Below are 25,129 nucleotides of genomic sequence, written 5' to 3'. Positions count from 1 at the left end.
AGTATTGTTTTCCACCCTTTAACTTTCAGTCTATGAGTTTCCTTTTGAATTAAGTGTGTTTCTTGTATGCAGCATATTGTTGGATTTTGCCTCTTGACACATTCTGTCACTCTATTTCTTTTGATTGGTGAATTGAGACCATGAACATTGATGGTTATAACTGATACATATTGACTTATCATTTTCATCACTTTTTCTTTTTGTTGGATTCTCCCTCTTTACATTTAATTTCTTGTCATGCCCAATGGATTCATTCTGATGTGCTTCCTGGGCTTGTGATCCTCATTGTCTTTTACTAGGATATTATTTAAAATTTTTCAGAGTGCTGGTTTGGTATTCATGAAGTTCCTAAGGTGCTCTTTGTCATGAAAGTATCTTATTTCTCCATCAATTTTGAAAGATAGTTTTGCAGGGTACATCAATCTGGGTTGGAGGCTGTTTTCTTTTAGGGCTTGGAATACATCACTCCAAGGTCTTCTTGTTTTGAGTGTTTATGTTGAGAAGTCTGCTGTGATTCTGATGGGCTTTCCTTTGTATGTGATTTGTTTCTTTTCTCTAACTGCTTGTAGAACTTTATTCTTCTGTTGAGTTTCTGGAATCTTAACAATTATATGCCTATGTGTAGTTTTTTTTTTTTATCAAGACTATTTGGAGTCCTATATGCTTCACTTATCTGTATGTCAAGCTCTTTTCCCCTGCTTGGGAAGTTTTCTGCCATTATTTCTGTGAAGAGTTTTTTTATGTCATCTGCACTCTCTCCTGTTTCTTCATTGACTCCGATCAGTCTTATGTTATTCTTCTTTGCATCATTTAGCAGCTGATGGATTGATTTCTCATGGCCCCTTACTACTTTAAAGCAATTTTTCTTTTCCTGGTCACTAATTGCAATCTTATCTTCTATATCTGAAATTCTGTCCTCACTTTGGCTCATTCTGTTGTGTAGACTTTCAGTGGAGTTTTTAATCTCCTAGAAGCCTGTTTGCATTTGTTTTATGGATTCCATTTGTCTCCTATGTTGAGATTCCATCATGTTCCTCAGGTCCTCTCTAGATTTATTAATCATGTCTTGCACTATGGGCACAATCTCTGCTGTTATCTGAGAAATTATTTCTGATTTCATTTTTTCCAGATCATGCTTTGTTGCCAGTTCAGGGAGTCTAAGTGGTTGAATAGCAGAGTGTTCCATCTCATTTTCCTTTGGGGTTGTTGTAGGTGATCTGGAAGTCTGATTTTGAGACTTGTTTATGTATCTTCTCATTTCAACACAGGGGTTTGGGAGGGCTGCCAGTGCCCCTGCGGCTTTCCTCCTCTGAGCTGGGAGTGGTGGTACAGTGGCCCGGGAGCCTCCTCCTCTGTGCTGGGAACAGTCAATATAAAGTCTTACACTTCTGTGCAATTCTAACATTTAGTGATTCTTTTAAAAAAATGCTGCATTTGGTGGCAACTAAATAGATGTTCTCTTATCCAATTTTCTCTACTTGCTCAGACAAACATTATATCTCAGTTTCCTAGTTTTTGTGTGATCAGTTCTAGACACTGGAATCTAGACAAAAATTATGTGCATGGTTGCTTGGTTTGACCTTTTATGATCTTTTCTCAACCTCATCTGCATGTTTAAAAGAAAATACTTTTGAGATAGTGGGCACATATAATGGGAATAGGACAAATCTGAAAGCACCATTCTACATCAAAATTTATACATAAACAAGAAATTAACTTTAATGGTTTTGGATCATTGATATTCAGGGATTATTGTTACCATGGCTTAGTCCAGTGGTGGTGAACCTATGGCACATGTGCCACACTGGGCATCTGGAGCCCTTTCTGTCGGCATGATCCAAATTGCCCCAGCATCACCCCAGCAGCTGAGTGTCAGATATTCAAGTTCAATTGCAGTGTTGGCACTTTGCAATAAATAAGTAGGTTTGAGGTCGCAGTTTGGACACTCATCTCTAAAAGGTTCACCCTCACTAGCTTAGTCTATCTTGCTCTAATATGTCACATGTTTTATTCTACAGAATATCTGTATTATGTATCCACATGCTGTTATCACTAGTGATCATTTTTCTTCCCTTCCCAAGATAACTTTCATAATCCATTTTTATTTATTAGCTAATTCTTTGTACATGACTGGAGGAAAAAGGAAGTATCCCGATCATTTCAGCATCTTGGCATTGAATAAATTATATATTAACATAAATCAGTGTTGGAGTTGATGTCACACTCCAGTTCTTTTTGTTTTTGAGGGGGAAAGGATATTTTATTTTTCTAAAAACAATGAAAAACATAGCAAAATTTTAACATCTGTTTAAACTTATGGATATCTGACACATTGTTTCTTTGAAATGTTTTATATTTTAAATTCCCTGGTGCAAATTAAATCATTAATTTTTCTCCACAGATCCCTTCTTTAGTCATGGTAACAGTTTTCATGGTACAAGTGGCCGTGGCAACAAGTTTGTACAGATGCGTTACACCTGAGAGCCATGGTCCACCTTGAAAATGAGACTGTGAACACAGATCTTTGTGAAAAGGGAACAATCCAGCAACTGATAGGTAAAAGTAAGCATGGCAGCTACGGGTGAAAGAATACTTATATGTTAGATATTGTGTTTGAAATATTTTCCTACAAATTTATTTTGTCTTTATGGCTGAGGAACTCCTGAATATTTCGTTGATCTTTTTTCACATTGTAACTCGTATATATTTTTCTTCTTAGTGAAACCTCATCATCATTATTCCTTTAAACATTGGTTTCCTCAATTCAGAGACCGTTTTATTTAGAATATCTTTTTAATGTATTATGTTATGTTTTATTCATCTAATAATATGATCATTACTTTTTGTCAAGCATTTCAGAGCCATTTTAAAAGGGGGTAACATTATATTTTCCAATGCATTTGACATGCCAGAACATTGGTATATAAGTAGTATATAAGTTTGTAATTGACTATGTTAAATCCCCTTGTTCCTTGAACTGTGAGCCCAGTGTAAAATTCAGAATGCCTAAATAAAAACTACTTTACCTTTTAGTATGTAGCATAGTTCTCCAGCCCTCATGTGTCCTACTCTGGAGTTGTTTCAGTCATGCATATTCAGGGATTGCTTCGTACAAATCATATACAGTTGGCCCTCCATATTCTTGGATTCTGCATGCAAAGATTCAAGCAACTGCACATCAAAAATTTTTGAGAAAGAAATATTATGACTGAGCTGGGAATGTACAGACTTACTTGCTTGTCATTGTTCCCTAAACAATATAACATTTTCATTGTATTAAGTATTATAAGTAATCTAGATATTATTTAAAGTACACAAGAAGATATGTTATGGTTTATATGCAAATATATACAAGGGACTTGGGCATCCATGAATTTTGGTAACCAAGGAATCCAATTCTAATCTATAGCCATGCCTAAGGAGATGATTTCTATCCATTCTTTATTTTTTCTTTCAACAAATATGGACTGTGGTACCTATGAAACTACCTTTGAAACTGTAAGGAAAATTACATTTAAAAAGTAGGGGAGATGTGATAAAGATGAAATTGTGAAGTAAATGATTATCAGTAGGAAGACAAACTCTTATGTATTTGTGGAAGTCACTGAGAATGAAGCCAATCAGCCTGAGAAACTGGATGGTGTGTGGCATCCAGAGAAGTAATTTTAAATATATGGAGGCGGTATAATTAATGAGGGGTGGTAGTAACAGAAAGAAATGGGAAAGAAAGTACAGATGAGGAGTTTCACAATCTATAAATCAAGAGGGGTAATATTTACCAATAGCAAAGGAAGTACACAACTGCTGTATTTGAGGGGGATCCGAAAAGAAGAGAAGGGTTAAAAATCAAGAACACACTTGCTCCACATAGGGACTACAGGCTGGACACTGTCATATTTATGATGGGATGTATATTATATATTTTTGCAATTTAATGAAACAAAAGAGAGTTTTCTGATGGATGAGTTGCAGGAAGTGCTGTGTGGATGTCCTAACCCAGGGAATATAATGACAACATAAAATTTGAACTGGCTTTAATTTATCTCTCTTTGGACAGGTCTGTCCCTGCTCTTTGGTAAACTGATCATCTCAGAAAGTAAGGAAACAACCAATATCCTTGACATATTATAAATGTCTTGTGGACAAAATACTATTTTATCCTGTTCCTCATATGCTCTAACAAATGCAGAGGTGGATGCCTCCTAGTACTTACTTGCTGCTGTCATTTTGTGAGCACAAAGCAGGGCCTGGTGAAAGGATATGTTGAGGATGCCTCTCCATCTCACATTGTAAAAGACAATCTCTGGGTAGGAAAACAAGAATTTAGAAGCAACTGTTTTGAGAAACACATGTCTGCCTTATGACTTTCTAAAGGACCCCCAACTATAAACATAATGATTTTATAAGTTCGTTTTACTGTAGCCTGTGACTTGTTCTTCTTAAAAACCATGATAAAATATTTATGATTTTTAATATTTACACAGTAGATCAAGGTTGAAAAATGAGATCAGAGGCCATCTGCAAAAACTGATAACTTTCCATTATTAGAGTTCTTAGTCCTAATCAATATCTATATCTTCTCTTGTCTGTTTTATATTATCAGTGTTCTGAAGAGATATTTGAGAATAGTTTCCACCTAATTTTTCTATAGTATATCATCTAAAATGAGGAAATGCATAATATATTTTATTCTTTTTTAAAAAAGATAAAGTTGTCTTGTTGCAAGCTTAAATATGATTAATAAATTATATAATGCCGAAAAGATCTTATTAGTGAAATGAAGCTAGTACTTTAACTTAATTTTTTACATAGTATTCTGTATATGTCTTCTCCATGTAAGTTTAATGATACTGAGGAAAACATAATTTACATTGTTTTTAAAACTTTGAGAATCTGCTTTGTACGTGTCATATCCTACAAAGACTCAAAGGCCACTGCTTGCTCTTAAGTGGATGAATGCATACTACTCATTAAGAGAGAACTTTGTTTTAGGCAAAATTTTAATCACCAAAACTAAAAAATATTCCACCAATTTTCTTTCCTCTGTGGCAGGTTCTCTAGTAAGCTGAAGAAAAACAGGACATTTTCATTGATTTGCTGTTAGTGGCTGTCTAAGAAAATTGGCCAGTTGTAGATGTGGGCACTGCTCTTGATTGGAGAAGCCGCCCTGGAGAAGGAGAAGCAGATTGCTCTGCTACTGTAGAGTATAGAGGGAAGGACAGACACAAGCGCAAAGCTGGCTTTATGAGACAATGGTAATAAGCTCTCCTCCTGTGCTCACAGTCAACTTCAGAACAACTCACAGGCATTTTTCTCTGTTCAAAACGATCCAGTAAAGGTGGGAAACCATTACTTAATTTCTTAAGAACCATATTTCAAATCAAAAGTCCTTATTTAGGACTTTTAATGTCCACTTCTGTTTTATTTTTTATATGTAGCTGCTATACAAAAAGCTTTTATAACGTCTCTTTGATAAGTGACAAGTCATAAAATGGATAACATATAATGGATTAGCCATTTGTTATTGATCTGAATCGCTGTATTGCTGTTCTTTGCTTACAACCCCCCAAATCAATGAAGACATGATAGTTAATAGCCATGGTGGGAGGATGGCTCTGAGACTCTCCTGAGGGGGAGCCAAGTTCAACAATCTCTCAGCATGCACTGTGAGCAACTTTCAGCTGCAACTCTCTACTTCCGGCTCCTGCATATGATCACTCAAGTAATGCATTTTATGAAGAACTTTCTTTCATTTTGTCACCGGGTTGGGTCTGAGGAGGTCCCTGAAGCTGAGGTAAGGAATCTAACCCAATCTTTTGTAGAATAAGTTTGCAGCTTTGCTAACACACATTACAGAAAAAGAATCTTTAGGTTGCATTAGTAAGAGGCACAAGAAGGGTTTATTATGCAGAGATTTCAGGAGGCACTTAAGAGTGGACAATGGGCTGGGAGAAATGAGACCTGTTATTTCCTGGGACTGGGAACACTGTTCTTCTCCTGAAGGGTGGAAGCCCCAAGAGAGGCGGCCCAGCCCCAAGAGGGAACCAGCCTATTCTATAGGTGTGGGCTGAGAATTTTTCTTTGTTTTGGTAATTTAAACATTTTTTGTATTCTCTCAACCTGTTCCTTTATCTTAGGATCAGACTCCTGCTCTTTACTTTCTAATTTAAGCCAATTTATGGACTTCCAGTATTCCTGAGGAATTTTAGATGTGATGAGTCTGGTAGGGCTGGAGCACAGGAAGTCTCATCGTGATTGATCTAAATGAGAAAAAGCAAAATGGGATTTTTTGTTTAATGGATGATCATCTTTTGATAGCCTGGAAGAAAAAGAAAATGACATTAGCAAGTCACTGATGCTTAAACTTTATTTAATATCCTTATTAAATAACTAGGGCCAGAAAGTAACAGTAGAATATTGTTCTAATGATGGCTCTAAAAATGGCAGGTGTCAGTAACATTGGGCATAAGCCTTTTATCTTCAATATTAAACTCTATTTTTTGAGATGTTTATCCAAATATAACAAGTAGAATTTGAGAGCACAAAAGTCCTATTTTGTCCATAAGAAATCTAATATCTTCCTATTTTAATTATAAAATAGTGAATGAATACACTAAATAAATGTCTCTTATTTGACCATTGGGTCATTAAAATTTTTATTCCAGGTCTCTGTTTTGTAGATCTAAAGATTTTTTGCAGTGCTTGGCTCTAGATAATATAAATATATAAATTTGAAGTAGATAATACAAGTTTTATAAGACAAAAGTAATGATTAATAGCTAGAGTATATTATGATTTTTATTTTATAGTTATATCTATATAAGAAGTTAAATCTTTAGCTGAGAGGTACTTGAAAATACACTCAAATAACATAATGGGAATATATTAAGAGAGGCTAAAGGACACATTTTTGGCATAGCTATTGAAACTGATGATTAAAACTTTTTATGGCTATAAGTTATAGGTATTGATGGAGACTGGCAATAGGGTTGGTGTAGTGTTTAAGCCTTCTTTCATATTTAGGCTAGTATTTTGTTTAATATTACTATTACTCTAAATATAATTTTGATTTTTTTTTTGATTAAGACCAAGTCAAGGTATGATCTGTCTTAACTTTTATATATACAGTAAAAACTTGGACTGCAAGTAACTTGTTCTGCAAGTGTTCGGCAAGATGAGCAAACATTTCTAATAAATTTTAACTTGATAAATGAGTGACGTCTTGCAATATGAGTAGTACCTGATGCTGAATGTCACATGATCACTACTGAGCCAATAGTACTTCTCTGTGCCTTTCTCTCTCTCTGTTGGACTGTTGGTGATCATCTCCCAACAGCACGAGGTTATGGAGGAGATCTCATCTGCAGAGAAGGAAGAGAAAAAGGCAGAAGAATCTTTCCCTTTAAATGAAATTAGGGAGATATTTAAAACATGGGTAACAGTGAAAAATTTTATAGGAAAACATCATTCAAATAAGTCTATAACAATGCAAGTGATGAATCTGTTTAACAGCAATGCAATTGTCACATTTCTGCAAAATTCTCAAGAGGAAGCAAAACCAAGTATAATTGGATAGGCTCCTTATTAAAGCTGTATGAAAAAGATTCCACTGAGCCAATAGATGGCAGTGATTCTGTTAGTGACAGTGAAAGTCATCCCACACAATAACCTTCTCTCTTGTCTCCCTCACACTAGGCATGAAGGTTTTCAAAAGTAAATGTCGATTAATTTTTCTTTTTGTTTATATTTTGTATTATATTACAGTACTGTAATCCTTTTTTTAGGAATATTTTTTGGGTTGTGGAGCACACCTGAATTTCCATTATTTCATATGGGGAAATTTGCTTTGATATGCAAGTGATTTAGATTAAAAGCATGCTTCCAAAACAAATTATGCTCACAAACCATAGTTTTACTGAATATAAATTTGTCAAGAGCAGTTCAGGTTTCACACCCTTTATTTTTGGGGCCATGAGAAGAGCCTCTTAGGTCCTCTAGTTCTTTTTTATTGTTTTTTCTTTATCACTCTGTCATCTGTTAGGATGAGTCACAATCTTTACTTGACCATGTGCTCCCCCTTTTTATGACCCTCCTCTTAGCACAGTGAACATTGATTGACTGCTGTCCTCTGGGCCTAACAATCTTACTGCTCACAAGGCTGGGTGACTCATCAAAGTTCTAGGATCCTTTAAGAGGAATGCCATCAGGCCCCGGGTCCTGTCTGACCTTGGAGTGCAAGAGACAAAATGTTCACTGTCCTTTTAGCCTGGTTACTTTTTTAATTTTGGGTCTCTGAGCCTCAGTTGTTGAATAACCAGATAGTAAGTTACATCAGTATTAAAGTGGGAGCACTAGGTTTAACTATTATAATCTTATCTGGATATTGAGCATTTTAAAATATAAAGTATGATGAGACAACTGCTAATTCTTTTATTACTCATCCTCATCTAGAAGTCAGTTTTTTCCAGAATGTTAACAGATAATAGAAAGTTTTATAGGGAAAATTTGAAATCAAGAGCAAACATAGCATTTTGCCATAACAATTATGATGACATTATATTAAAATTATTAAGTCTTTCTTGTTATCTTTTGGTTTTGTTATTATCTCTGAAATCTATTTAAATTTTATTTTACAAATTGGCTACCTTTGTCTAATTATTCTTACAATACTTCAATTGCATTAATATTTGGGCACATCTAACTATTATAACACAATTATATAATAATCACATAAACAAAAACATGAAAAATCCATCATCATAAACAATTTTAGTCTGGGAGTCATCAATATGATTAGCTGTTTTTCTAAGTTTTGCATCCTAGAAGGCTTGCATTCTTGAGAAACACAAATACTTTCAATATACCATAAAGTTAACAATAATTAGCGCCATTGCAATATAGAAATCTTTACATATATTTATTTAGTATTTACTTTTAAGACAAAATTTAGATTCTTTTAACAGGTTTATATGGTGTAACGCCATCCCAAGAATTAAAATACATATGGGGAAAAAAAACCTCTGCAAATTAATATGATCTTAATTTTCTTACATATATTGAACAGTCATTTTTCCATTTAAGAAATGCAGCAATAAAAGAGTAAACATCTTGCTTTTTCTTTTAACAGAAAAAAAGAATTAAAATACATATTTACAGCTCTTATAAAATTAGTAAATATTGTTATTGACCACAAATAGACTTATTACCCAATATAAATGTATCTCATATATATAACAAAATATTTGCTTGATCAAAGCCAATAGACATAGATCAAGTTTCAAGACACAGAACCTAATTTAAAGAGATGCCAAAAATGTTGATTATTTTATATGGCTAAGGTCTAGATATAATGTATATTATATAAAAGATAATGCTTATTATTTACTTTGCGTGTATTAAGCTTAACCTTAAAGCCTAGTTCTACAGCATATTTTGTCTTCATAGGGATAAACTGTGATAATAGTTTCATTTAACCAATCATAAACTGACTACAGAAAATATTTTATAAGTTAACACTTAAATAATATTTAACATTTAAAACTCAGGTTTTTAAGTAACCAACATAATAACAATGGAAAATGCAAGAAATTATTTTACTAAAATATAAAGTCTTTGTTTTTTTGTCTAGTTTTGGTAAGTTTACCAAGAGTGTTTTAACATCTCAATAAAATCTTATTGTTTTAGACACAGTAAGCTTAGTCTTTTAATTATAGCTAACTGAATTATATATATAATGATTTTTAAATAACATTTGTTGGGTGGAGCACAATAACCCTCTGGGGGAAAAATAGGAAAAGCTACCCATTAGTGGAGAAAATGGAAACAAATTGTTTTAGGCAGCTGCTCTTTTAGCCATAGAGGACAATTTTGTCCAGCAGTTTCTCAGGCCCACCCAAGGGCCACCGCTTAGGATATTTTAAAAATTATTTTAATATAAAATTATATTAGAAATTTAACTTAGTCAATTTAAAGAAGCAATCTTAAAACTTTATATATATATATATAAATAACTTATGAAAACACATTTAATAAACCAATGTGTTATTTTTATAAGGCTGAAGAAGCCAAAGATATTTGAATTTCTTTTTAGCAATTGCTGACTTAGATGTTGTTAAGAACATTTATAAACACAAATCCTATTTATTTACTTATTTTAACAATCACTTTAGAGAACTCATGAGAGCCAAATCGTAGTATAGTTAACATTTGTAAACTATGTATATGTTATCTTTAACCAAGGAGAACTTTAAGTTATTATACCATGGATATTGCATTTATAAGAATAATTTATAAGATAAATATTATCTTGATTGGGCAACAATTTGGATAAAAACATGTCATCAACTTTAAAAGCATCTTTACTTTTATTTTATCAACCAATTTAAGCTAGCTCACTGTTAAGCACTATGAACAAAAAGCATTTGGGCTGTATCATTACTGTCGACTTATCTATAAGCCAACTTAAGAAGAACTTTTAAATGTAGCATATACTTGAAAATTAACACACAGAAATATGCATATTAAGATGTGTCACATATAACCTTTATGTTATCAGAATTTAAGGTTCTGCAACTACTGACAGGTCATATGGCTCTTTCCTTTCCTCTGTTAAAATGATGACTTATGGGGGTGGATCTTCCAACGCTGAACCAATACTGCTATCCCTATAATAAAACCACTTTCTACATACTGCCAGATCTGACTTTTTATAGTTTTTTCTGTTAAACAAATTTTTATCTATGTTCATTCTTTTTTCTTCTATTATCTTTATCCAGTTTTAGGATTAGCACAACGTTGATTTCCTAAAATGAGGGGAGACGTGTTCCTTCTTTTTTCTGCTTTAAATGTTTGATATAATTTATCAGTTAAAATGTATATGAGCCTGTTGTTGCCATATAGGTAGGTTTTCAAGCTGGGAATATACTTTCTTTAATAGGTGCTATTCAAATTTTATGTTTCCTCCAGAGTCGGTTTCATTAATTTGTTTTCCAAGGTACTTCTTAGAAGTTGTCAAATTTATTTCAAGAAAGATTTTTGTAATATGCTTTCTATATCCTTTTAAATTCTGTAAAATCTGTGGTAATGTTCTCTAAATTTTGATATTGTAATTTAAAAAATGTATAATTTATATTGCATAATAGGAAGAAAAGGTCTAAAGGAGTAGGGGAAGTGGGAGGGGTGGGGGAAAGGAAAGAAGGGAAAAGAAAAAATATGAGAAAAGGAGAAAAATGGAAACAAAGTCTTTGCAAATAGAGAAGGGTGGAGGGGGTGAAGGGAGGGCAGGGGAAGGGGAAAAAAATAAGAACCAAGATACTCACGTAATGGTACAAGATCCCAATGATGAATGTAATTGTATTTTATGTCTGAAATGTATCAATAAACTTAATGGAAAAAAAAGTGAGGTTATTTGGAAGTTTTCTATAAGGCTTGAGCTTAGCAGTTTTTACTCTCTAATGCTTTAAGTGAATTTGGTTACACTTGAATATTTGTATATTCTGGGAACTGTCCCCAGAGCCATGAGAAAGCTTCCTTAGCTCCCAGCTTCCTGCCTTTCCCTGATAACTAACATCAGAAAAAGTTAAAGGAGTTAAGTTTTCAGACAGACGAAAGTCTGAGTTGGGGAGAAGGAATAAGAAAGGGATTGGGGCTTTCTCCTAGGGAGAGGAGGAAAAGGGTAAGCCAGTGGGCTCCTGCTCAGCTTGCAACCACAGACTTCCCCAGGTCCTGAGGATATGTCAGCTATCACTTGAATGACCACGTGAATCTGTTTGGCTTAAGACACATTCCCAGCCACCCAAAAAGGGGCCATGGCATCAGGTGGAGCAAGTTTATGACCTTTGGTTTTGAAAGAGGTGGGGGAGATATCAAAGAGTAGTTTAGAAGATCTCCTTTTATCTAAAATACTTCAGCTGCAAAAATGTGGGTGACTTAAGGAGATTGCTTCCCTTGGGAGTCACTGCAAAGGCTGGTCTCCTTTACAGTGTCTCAGGACAGTGTTTCCATGCCAGTTCCTCAGAAACTTTGCTTGAGACACTGGGTGGGCCAATCCTGAAATGTGTTTTCCTGGTGAGCAAATTTTAGCTCCATCTAACTAAGGAACAGGGTATGTTGCCCTGAGGGAAAAACCTAATGAGGCTGCTACACATCAGGGGGGATACCTCTTGGCACTGTTTCCCATTTCTGGTCAGAAGGATCAAGTGCCTTTTGTGTTTGTGTACAAGCACTCATTTTCCAGGGGCTTGGGAGCCTCAAGTTGCTGCAAAACAAAAAAATGACCCAAGGCTACAGAAGTTTATAAACAGGGAGAGAAAAAGCAGAGGAAAAAAAAAAGAGATAAACTATGACCCTCTCTTGAAGGGGTGGAAGTCCCCAAAGAAGGCCACCCACCCCCACGAAGGGACTAGCCCATTCTACAGGTACGCACATAATTTTTTGGTATTTCAAACATTCTTTTGGATTCCTTCAACCTGTGCCTTTATCTTAGGATCAGGCTTCTGCTCTTCACTTTCTCAGTTAAGCCAATTAAGGGACTTTCATATTCCTGAGAAATTTGGGGTGTGAAGGATCTGGTAGGGAAGGAGCCTAAATTTAACCAAAGGGATACTGACATAGATCAGCTTCGATAGCTTTGGTTGGGTCCTGGAAGTTTCAGGCTTCCAGATGTACAATTTTTATTAGTCATAATTTTCTTATCTCCTTTCTACCTATCTTTTACTTTTTCTATCCTACCTCCATTTGACCCACACCACAATAAATTTAATATGTTATAAACAAAGGAGGGCTTTACCAGTCATTGTCGGCAAAGAGAATCCCTCCACTAACAAATTCAGTCATTTACTTCTTAATAAATAAAATCTTCAAATGATTTATTTCCTTTCTCATTGCAGAGATTGCCAGTTAGTTTTGCCTTCAAAGGCTTGGTCTCTTTTGTTTATACTATCTTTGAATATTGATTTAACATTAAATATTTGAGGAGTTGATACCAAACTTGCTGATGATAGAAAATACTTCAAAGGAGGCCATTTTCCTCTATAAAGGAAAAGAAGTCTTAGTTTATGCATTTGATTTCAGCCTATGCACTCCACAATACAGAGAACCTGATATCAAGAAAAAGAATTTGGTATCTGTATTTATTGTAAATACACAGATCTTCACTGTGTATTTTGCATATAAAGTCAGTGATTCATCCATTCAAATTGACTCATATGTTTGTAAGTGGCTATGCATAATGCATGTCAGCTAAATTCAGAATTTGAGTCTGAGGCTGTGGTATTATCTAAGACACGTTGTAGAAATGTGTCTAGTCCAAACACGGGACTAGTACTGAGTGTACAATCCTGATCACTGTGGAAATCCTGCCTTCAAAGATAATTTATGTTCACATTTTACAAGGGAACATAGCCCTCCAAAGATATAAACTTATAAAATGAAGTTTGTTGTTAATGAAATTGTGTCAAGTAAGTATAAAGAGTGCTACTATGTGGTTCAAATGGCTCATACAAAATCAGAATGATTTCTTGTGTATTTTGGACAAGACGTTCCAAGATGTAATGACATGATTTTAAAAAGTAACATGAATTATAATTAACAATAATCCAAGAGGCAGAAATTATGACAGCATTAAGCTGCTACTATTTGAGGAAAGTTCTGGACACCTCTTAATTTTTCCTCATAGTTAATATGAAATTGTTTGTTGATAGAGAAGATAATGTATATAGTCACTTTGCAATTTTATTGAGTTTACAAAAGTTGAAGCTAATCTGAGATACTTTAATTATGTTTATCCATTGTCATTGTACTTAATATCATCCTTAATTATTGTGTTTATGTCCAAGGTGTTTCAGTAGTCATATAATGGCTTATAAATGAGTAAATATTATCCTGGGATAAAAAAGAAACATTTATTGAGATATCTTTACAAATTAAACTAGACTAAGACATGAAAAAGTAGAATAATTTATACAATACTCAATGTAAGAATAATAAAATTCTTCTCTGGTTAAAAAGCAATACTGTATTGTGGGGAATAACATTTTTACTAGAACAACAAATATTCTACCAAATTGACTTCTGGGGAGAGAATTTTTGGCCAGTCATATAATTATCCTGATAAAGTTGTTAAAATTAAATCATATTTTGAGAACTTACTGGCATTTACTGGAATACAATGGTTTTGCTGCCATGTAGCTTTTCCTTTGGTTCCTGTTCTTACAGAACATTGACTGTAAATTCTATTTTATCTCTATCAAATGCTTTGTGTATTTTAATCTTTACTGAGATATCATGGCATAGTTACAGTTACTATCATTTCATAGATGAGGAAACTTAACATCTGAAATGTAAGCAATTTGTCCGAAATCACAAAACAGTAATTTGATAGAAACTAGGCTAGAGTCCAAATGTCTGTTTAACATCAAAGCCATAGGGATTCTCAGAAATATAGAAACAGTATATAAATGCATTGGGAAAAAATTGAAGTATTTTTCTGTATCCTATAAACAGTAAATGATTAAGATCTTAGCAATTGAGCTCTTTTTTCATGGCCCTATTAATTTTGCCATACAAATAAAAGCCTTTGCTTAGAACTGAACTAGATGAATAACATTTGCTGTAACAGGAAGACTGATTTTCCTATCTGAAAGAATATCTTCTATGCCATGCTGCTGTCAGAAATGAGGAATCCCCTTCTGAAAGAGAACAAGGGGGAAATCAGAGGATCAAAAAATCTCATGTTCAGAAACCACTAGGAGCTTTAGAAATGTTAACCAGGGACTGTAAATCTGGGATAATTTCCCTGTTCTTCAACTGGTTTCCCTGGCTCCATTTTCACATATTCAGCTGTCTGAGCACAAAATTTTTCAGAAATAAGAATCTGTGTGGACATTGAAAAAAAAATATCTAGAGTGGAAATATTATCACATGCTTATGCTAGTACCAAACATATGAAGGGATTTTGCATAGGAAAGCTTATTTTACTGTACTACATTAGTTCAGGACTCTGTGACTCCAATGGGAGTGGATTCAGGATTCCAGTTTGGATTTAATAACAATGTGTTAATTTTCCTTAACAATTTTCCATTTACAAAGTGTTCTCCTTTGGATTTTTATAGGCGATACCTTTTCTAATTTATAGATGAAGACAGTGAAGCTCAATACTGTTTAAAGTTCTAGCAGGATGTGTGTGTGTGTGTGGGTTGCAGAACTCATGACTTTAAGTGACAAATTTAAATAAGATTATTTTAGTGATTGTATGATCCTTGTTGAGATTTCTCTGTTAGTGGTTTGTTCAGATGTGAGAATTAATATTCATTCATTCTCAGATTTTATTGTTCAACATGGTATATTGAGATTCTTATAGTCCAGGCATTGTGTTAAGCAGAATAGATATAACAAGAAGAAAGTGAACAATTTGGGGAGAAATGAGGAATCAGAAGATAAAGAAAAGTTTCTGTAGTGAAAACTACTCTTTATAGCTAATGTAGAGTTTATAAGTAAATATATGTAAAATAATTAACCTGAATCTTGTGACACAAAATATTTCATGTTAATTTCTTCCTAAAGGAAAATAAAAACTTTATGTCAAAGAAACAAAACAAAAACAAAAACCAAAGAGGACCCTGACTATTAAAGCAGAACTGTTCTGCTTGAAAGGCATGGGAGGAGGCTTGTTTATTTTGTTTTTCTCCTTTATCTAGAATTTTCCCTGAGTCTCTTTCTAAAATCTCCCTGCTCCATCCCTGAGTAATTGATGTTGTTTCCATATCCAGCTTTGGTGTGTTTATTGGGGAGGGCTGAGGCCATCAGTGTTCAGCAGAAGTCAGTAGCTCTGAGAGGAAAGGAGTAACTGTTCCACCTTTGAACTTCTCTGAACTTGCTGAACTTGCCTGGCAGTTGCCCATTCAGTTCGCGCACAAAAATCATGATTAATATAGAGTATTGCATTTAATATATGTAAGTAGAATAAAACGTTGACCTCTGATGACTGGTTATAAATGACTTCTAAACAAAAATAATAAAGAAATTAGGGATATATTTCAACCTGAGTTGGATCCAAGATTCCATTCACCTTATTCTTAAGTTATTGGCATATTCACCTATATCCAAATAATCAAGATCTTTCCCACATGCCTTTATCTCTTCAAACCTAACATTCCAACCATAATTCCTGCCTGCTGGCATATCCTGTTTAGTCCTCCCTTTTGTATCTTTTTATAACTCTTTGTCTGTCTCTACTAGCTATCATTTATTGAGCAAATAACATAATTTTCCAAAAATAGGATTAAACATTTTATTTTAATTATTGCATGGAATATTCTCACTCTCTCTTTGAAATAGGTCAGACAAATGAGAATAGTGAAATTTTTTGACTTTCATGAAGTATGATAGGCTTAATAGTCAATAAAGTGCAGAGCTGGGATGAAAGTTGAAATCTACCTAATTCTACTGTTGAAGAAGAAACTATTGATTGTCTCCTAATATCTGTCTTCCAAATCTCTATAATAATAAATGTTTCCCTTGGACAGTTTTACTGAAAGCTACATTTGCTGTAAGAAGAAGCCAAGAGACTAAGTCCATTTGGTGGACATGGTGGCCAAGAGCATACAAGTAGAGAAAGTGCTTCCCTCTAGTGCTGCGTGTTGCCACTGCCACTGGTTGGAATATGGTCACAATGGAGGACACTATTAGAACCTACATAGGCCTTGAGATCAAAGATGAGTGTACAGCATGGCAGACCAATCAGTCAGAAGATAGTGAGGTCTTCAGTATACTCATGGCTACCTAAGCGTTGGACCACCCTTACAGACTTTTGAACACTATTTCTAGTCATCCTAGACCAGCCTAACATTTATGTGGATGAACATGAACACAGAGAATCATACTCTAAGACACAATGAGAAAGAAAGCAGAAACAATATGAAACAGAAATCATTCAGTAATCACTTTTAGGGGTATATAAGTCAGCTTTCCTACTATTGGCACGAAATACCCAACCCCTGCAACTTGAAGGAAGAAAACTTTATTTTGGTGTATGGTTTTAGAGGTTTCAGTCTATGGTTGGCTGGCTCAAACATGGAAATATCATGAGATAGAAAGTAGTGGAGCAAAGCTGCTCAGTTCGTGGCAGCCAGGAAGCAGAACAGGGAAGCAGGGTCAGAGAGGAGGGGGAGAGGGCCCAGATATAGTAGCCAAGGTCATGCCTTTATGATCCACCCAGAGACGCCGTCAAGTTTCTTTACTAATTCCCTGAAGAGCTCTCAAGCTGATCAAATTGGCAATCCAGCTTAACTGTCACAAGGGCTCACAGGCTTGGTTTCAGCCAGTTTTGATAATTTTCTGTAATGTGAGGAAAGGAAGAGAGAAAAGCCCAGGCTGGAAAACATTCACGATCACCAGGCAGTTTCTGGTTCAGTGAGTAAGGATTTAAGAAGTAGTATAAAACATTAAAAATAATTTTCATTCAAGAATAAAGACAAAGTATAGACTATGAAGATGCTGGGTTTAATCTGCTTAAGAAAATAAGAAATAGTTGGAAATACGCAGGAATGGGATTAGGTATGGAAACAGAAAATTTTCTATACAGTCCATTTTTGAGCCTTTTACATTGTTTTGGGGTTTGTCACAAATATAGTTCATTTGTGTCCAATTTAAATCTAACATTTTTATGAATATTCTAAGTGTTCCTCACTTTCTTATCTATTAATGATTTGGTTAACTATTTCTTTTTTCATTAATATTAGTAGTTGCCTAATCTTCAATATCTTAGTTACTATTTTTTTTAAAAAGGCTCACTCTTCAGCATCTAAAATTTTATTAGAATGCAATTAGCTTGTATTTGAACATTAAATTTTGGGGAGACTTATTATCATGTTTTATTATCATTTATTATTATTTGATATATATGTAAGAAAAATTTAAAAGGATGCAATCATATCTACTACCAGCTATCACCAATAAGTATTATAAACTAAACCTAATGTACTATGTCTTTTATAGACCTATTGCAGATATGATCCAACACCATTAAATTCACTTAAGAATCAAAAGTGTGACAGGCGTCTAAGCCATAGAATTCCTTTAAACTTGTTTTGTGGTATGAGAAATAACATAGGGGACTAAAAAAAGAAAGATTGATTTGTCAAAATGGACAATAAATGATACTAGAGGGATATGTATACATTGGGAATTTCTTTAAACAAAGAATATTTTCTAGATATTGGAAATTTGGACAATGGGATTTATTTCTCAGAGGTTGCTACAGTTCAATACACTACTTCCTTTTCAGTTTAAATAAGTCATATAAAGCAGTAATTTTTGATTACTGGGCTTTATGAGAATTTCAAAGGAATGATTTGTTATTGGAAATACTACTATAATCTTGAGAAGAAAATATGATAGAACATATCAGTTAATTAATTTAAAATGTTGCTTTCTTCTTGTTGTTTCTTTGTTTTCTTTTGCCCTCAAATACTTGGAAGAAATTAGCTCCAATCAAAACCTTTCAAAGACTTTCTTAGTCATTCAAGACCAATAACCAGGCTTTATGAAATATAAATTCTAACACACTCTGGTTATGGTGGAAAGATCTTTGTCCTACAGGGTCAATGAACCATGTGTTGTGGGGTGGAATAGTCAATTTTCCAAAAATATATTTTTGCATATTCCATTTTTCTTTATGTCCTAGATACTCCTGTACTAAGAAGTGGAATTTATATACTCTCTTTAACTTGGCAATAACTTTGTAATTTCATCAACCAATAGAGTTACATAGAAATGAGGCTACATGATTTATTTAAATACACACCATATTTTTCAATCCTTTGTATTTCTTAACACAGGATTTTCCTTTTAAGGTCATCATTTTACAGATTACATTATCTAATCTTTTAGTTTGACACAGATACACATATATTATTAAAATAATCTCAGAACTATGTAATCATATGAAAGAAATTTGGTTTGGGCTAATTATTTTAATTTTTTCCATAATATGAGTGTGAATATTTAATATTGAAGTGAGTTAAGGCTTGTTGTGGGTACCAGATGGCCTGAAGTGTAGGTGCAACTCTGTTTTTAGGCTAACAGTAAATGCAGCCGAGGGGTGTGAATCTCTCTCCCCCACACTGTCCTGGCTCTGAACATCCTTGTGCAACTGTTCTGCACTGGGGGATTTCCCTGCTGTAGGCTTTCCTGTGGGGCTTCCGTGAATAGGCATTTAATTTACCACTTATCCCCCAGGAAGTAAAGTCAGGCCCCTGGTTTGTTTTCACATGCATCTGTATATATAAGGGCTACATCCCCTACATGCATATTCTTTTATCCATGTGTATTACAAAAATCTGAAGAGTTCCTCATCTTCCTTATCCTCTGAGGACCTTATTTCCTGTACTTTTGGGAATGAAACACAATGTACCATATTTTCTGATGAAGCACATATTTTCATTTCACGGAATGTTAAACATTTTGGAAAAATACAAAATCAAAATGAGTTTTCAGTTGCTTAGAGTCATAACATATTCTTAGCAGAGGAGTGGCTAATTTATCTTTTAGCTTTATAGATTTAAAGTTCTAACATTTCCTATATTGGTGTCTGTGGCATAAAGACAAACATATAGAGCAATGGTACAGAATAGAGAACCCAGAAATAAATCCATGTATTTATTGCCAAATGATTTTTGACAAAGGCAGAAAGAACATACATTGGAGAAGAAACTCACTTCAATAAATGGTGCTGGGAAAATGTAGATATCTGTGCACAGAGGACAGAAATTAGACTCCTATCTCTCAACTCAAAATGAATCAAGCCCTTAAAAGAGCCCAAACTATGAAACTATTAGAAGAAAACATAGAGGAAATCCTTCAGGACATTGAGCTGGACACAGATATTTTATATATGACTGTAAAAGAACAAGCAACAAAAGAAAATTAACAAATGGGATTGCATTGAAGCAAAAAAAAATTTGTATAGCAAAGGAAAAAAATCAACAAGATGAAGAAACAATCTACAGAATGAAAAAGATGAATTTTTGCAAAGTATTTATTCAACAAAGGATTAATTTCCAGAATACATAATGAATCTACAACTTATTAGCAAAGAAAAAAATAATAGTAATTATCTAATTAAAAAATGGGGAAATGACTTGATCAGACACTTCTCTACAGAGGCTATACAAATGGCCATCACGTATATAAAAAATCCTTAACATCAGGAAATGAAAATCAAAGCCACACTGATATATCTTGTCACTCAGGATAGATATTTTCAAAAAGACAAAAATTAAAAAATGTTCAAGGGGGTGTGGGAAAGAGCAACTCTCATATATGGTGGATGGGGATATAAATTGGTACAATAAGTCACTGACTTACGAAAGAGTTTCGTTCTGGGAGAATGTTCCTAGGTCAGATTCATTTGTCAGTCCAACATGTGAGTCTTACACACTTTTGATGCAAATATAAAGCATAATGATGCAAAATGTAAAGCATAAAAATACCAAACACATAAAAATATAGTAAATCCTCTACTGTAGTGTACTACTGTACACTATTGCACTGTACAGTAAGCACACAGCCGCATAACTGTGACAGTGTCCACCAGACTTGTGAGTTACTTCTGCAATTTGTTCCCATCTAGAAATGCTCATAATGTGAGGTCTGTTTGTATCTGTGAGAGTTTGCAACTCAAACATAAGTTGGGGGCTTACTGTATAGTCATTATAGATAACAGGATGGAGGTGCCATGACATGACTAGAAAGAAAGCTACAATATGATCCAGTCTATTCAGGACTGAGTATATTGCCAAACGAGTTGAAATCAGTATGTTGTACTCCCATTTTGTTGCTGCACTATTCACACTTGCTGAGGTATGGAGTCAAGCTAACTGTCCCTCAGCAGATAACTGGATAAAGAAAATGTAGAACATACACATAGTAGATTTTTATTCAGCCATTAAAAATAATGAAATTCTATCATTTACAGCAACAAGGATGGAACTAGAGGACATTATATTATAATAAGTTAGGCTCAGAAAGACAAACACCACATGTTCTCAATTACACATACATGCTAAAAAGTTGATGTCAAAGAAGCAGAGCCAGGTGTGGTGTCACACACCTGTAATCCCAGTACTCAGAAAGCTGTTGCAAGAGGATTGTGAGCTTGAGTCTGTCCTGGGCTACATAGTGAGTTCAAGGCCAGCACGAACCACATAGAGGACCAATCTCTAAAAGGCAAACAAACAAATAAAAAGCAGAGCATAGAATAATTGTAATCATAGAGTCTGGGAAGTGTGAGGGAAGAAGGGATGGAAAGAGGGTGGCTATTGGGTAGAGAAGCAGTCGGATAGGATAAGTATTGTCTAAGCTTCTGTAACACAGTGAATACTCATAGTTGACAACAATTTATTTCATATTTCAAAATAGCTGTAGAGAAGATTTTAAATCTTTCCAATACAGACAAATAATAAATACCTAGATATGGTAATTACTCTGATATGATCATTACTCTATCTGTATTGAAATAGCACACTGTATCCCATAAATATGTATAATTTACACATGTCTGTTAAAAATAGAAATATATTAAAAATCTTAAAAAATTTCCCCGATGGCTGTAAAATATATATGAAGTATGATAAAAATATATGGTGAATGTTTAAATAAAAAATTTATTACAGTAAAAGACATATAACCGTTAATCACCCTCAAAATATAACCCCTTGCCTTGAACACACTTACCCCATCATTATTGTCACTTTCTGAAACAGTCTGGAAGCCTTTTGTTTCTGTCTTTACAAGATGTGACCCAAAATTTGGTGAATGCTGCTGCGGAGTGCCATCCAATGGAAAGACAGGCACATAAAAACATTACAGTGTGTCTTCATCCTCTGTATTCACTGGATTTACCACCTTGTGATTTCTGACTCTTTCCCAAAGTCAAAATGACCATGAAAGGTAAATATTTTGAATTAATTCAGGACATCAAGAAAGTCAAGACAGCACAAATAAGGATACTTATGAAAGAGGACTTCTAGAACTACTTCAGGAAGTGGCAAAAGAGATGGGATAAGTGTGTTTGAAGCAAGGGGGATTAATGGCTGTGTGTCTTTTGCTGTAATAGTTGTTTTTTAAAATGTAAGCATTCGCTATAATTTTAGATCAGACTTTGTATTTATGCCTGTATTTTGTTTTGATGAGGTTCTATGTGGCCTCTGTAAAAGATACATTTTGCGTCCCACCAGTATCCAGAACTCTTACATTTCATCAGACAATATTCCTTTGTCTTTGTGCTCTCTGTTGTGTCATAGCCCACACTGTTGTCTCTTTGGAAGCATGCTGGAATTGCAGAAGAATCAATGAATCAAGCAGTGACCAATAATAGTTGATTCACAATTGTTCTTTGCTTGTATCTTACAGAGTTCGACTCTGAGGTTATGTGATTTTAAAGTATCTCTTTGAGGAGTAAACCAGTCAGCTTCAGTGGTGGCTGGATGGATAAATCTTAAATATTGATTGTTTGCTTTTCTTTTTATATACCTCCATTCTCTCATGAGCATTTCTTTCATTGCTCAAATGAACCACTTGTCTTGAATTCTTGTCTCAGCCTTTGCTTCTGGGAAAAAATGAAGTTAAGCCATCAATCATGCTGTTATTTGGTTAATTTTAGTGTCTTTGTTTAATTTCTCTGATTTCTTTTTAAATACCTATCTGTTCTAGTAACTTCATTTTTTTTTCTGATCAGCAAGCCCATTAATGTTTGTTCTGTCCTCTTTTAACTTTAGACATCACATTATTTTTCTTTATTGGCATTTTAAAATATATGCTTATTTAGTGTTCTACTCTTCGTGAATTTTGTTGTTTTGATTCACCTTAAACAACATCTTCTTACTCACCATCATTTGTATCAATTTTATAGGTACACTTCTCTGAATACATTTTGTTTTCCCAAAATACCAGAGTTGAAAGTTTTTCTACTTATTATTTTTTTTAATTCAGGCTAATACAACCTTGAAAGATGCTCCTGCCCTAATGGTGACACAAATGATCAACTGATAGGCGAATATTGTCCCAGCGCACCACTTTATGCCACCCAGCCTGATGCTCTGCAGGAGGAGTATGCTTCTATCTTTTGATTTCCAACACACTCTAGTAGATCCATGTTTTACTGGATATTTATTCTGAGTGGTATGGTAGTATCTTCTTGCCTTCTCACTGAGGACTTGCCCATTTTGGAGATTATTCTGGATGGGAGCTATCAGTAGCTTGCTCATGGCAGTATCAGGTAAGAAGTGGTGTGAGTACTAGACAGAACAAGAAACTTTACTCCTAAAATGTGCAAAATGTTGGGGAGCCTGGGTACAGAATTCATTAAAGAGTAAAGACATTAGTTAAACAGGGTAATTTAGCAAGGTGTGTTTGTTTTGTGTCCCACCGTGTCTTCATTCCTTTCCTCTAGGCATATAGGGGACTCTCTTAGAATGAGTTTTAAGAGAATTCTTTCATGACCTGGGTTCAGGAGAGGAGAACAGGGGTTTAAAGAGATTTTCCTGCTTCTATCACTTTCTCAAATGCCAAAGGGCTGTATTTTAGGATGGCAGGTAATAAACTCCATTAGTGTTGAGTTCTATAACTTGGACCTTAAAGCTGTAATAAAGTCTGAAAGGCTGATTGTGCTGAGAGATGATATAAATGGTGCCAAAATATTTATTAGCTGTAGAAGTCAAATCATAGTTTGATTTATAGAAAGCCAGATGAGTACTGCAAATGTTTGTAAAGAACAAGGTGTTTTGGATCGGAGGGAAGTGAGATACTCAAGGAGGATTTTCAAGTAGCAATAGATGGTACACAAGATCTTAAGATGTGTGAATATAAACAGCAGTCTTTTGCTTTGCTAAACAGGGGACATGTGAAGTCGGACTTTAATGGAGTGGGAAAGCACAATTGCAGAGAGCAATAGAGAGCTACATCTCTTCCTCACAGAGCATCCAACATTTCTTCTTAATAAATGTTTATGAACTATGTAGAGAAAACCACTGTTAAACTGTGCCAAATTATTAGCTGTTTTCCAGTACCCATGTCTTGTTGTCTTCTGATCACATATGTTTTCTAATATACTACCACTGATACTCCTTGACATTGTCTTAAATTACTAATAGAAGTAGATGGGACATAAATTATAAATCATTATCAATATTACATCTCCTTTCATTTATAAAAAGACAATATTATTGTTATGGCTTGCATTTAAGATATCTCCTCAAAGCCTCATCCACTCATAGGTAGGGCTTTTCAGAGGTGGCTGGATCTAGAGTATGTGATGCTGGGATTAAATGTGTTATGCTGGGATTAAGATGTGTATTTACTAAATTAGCCCACTGATTGGTTTGGCATAGTTCTTGGTGTGGATAATGGGAAGGTCCAACCTGGATGTGACTGCTACATACCCTGGATAGAATATGGGGGACAGGAAGAGGGCTGCTGTTGTTGCTTGCTGCTTGCTGCATTTTGCATGTCCTATGTTACCATGAACTCTTTCTCCTCTGCCATGCCACTGTGCCTTGGAGCCAGCCAACTATGAACTGAAAACTTTACAAACCATGAGATACAGTAAACCTTTCCTCCTTTACCTTTGAGTGTTGAGTATTTTGTCTCAGCAAAAAGAAAATTAATCAATTTCTTTCAGCACCTCACACAAACTCTTCATGCTGTGACTAAAATTAATATTCAAACTCACAAAAACAAAAGTATTAACAAATTAAAAATCTTCAAAAAGTTTTTTTTACATTACTCTTTACCTTTTCTGATGCACCTGAAACAAATATTTAAAATCTTTAGTGCAGGTTTTAAACAAAATCATTGTTATTTGTTATGGCCTGAGTCACTAAATGTCCTCAGATTCTAGAGCTGAACAAACTGAAAGAGTATTTGTCTTTCTTTGGGAGATGAAGAATGTATGAGTTTAGAAGAGTAGCAATAGTGGATGTGAATAGTCCCTTCTAATATATGTGCTGAGAATTACTAATCAAATTGATGTTGAGTGAGCTTGTGGTTATCTGGTAGACCATGTTCAGGTCAGTGATAACAGGATGGGTGTGATCATTAAGAGTTTAAAATAAGAATCTATTAATGGAAGTTG

Source organism: Heterocephalus glaber, unplaced genomic scaffold, assembly GCF_053883595.1.
Source record: "Heterocephalus glaber isolate CG9 unplaced genomic scaffold, H.glaber_assembly_v1.0 deba00001454, whole genome shotgun sequence".
Lineage (NCBI taxonomy): Eukaryota > Metazoa > Chordata > Mammalia > Rodentia > Bathyergidae > Heterocephalus > Heterocephalus glaber.
This window is presented reverse-complemented; position numbering follows the sequence as displayed.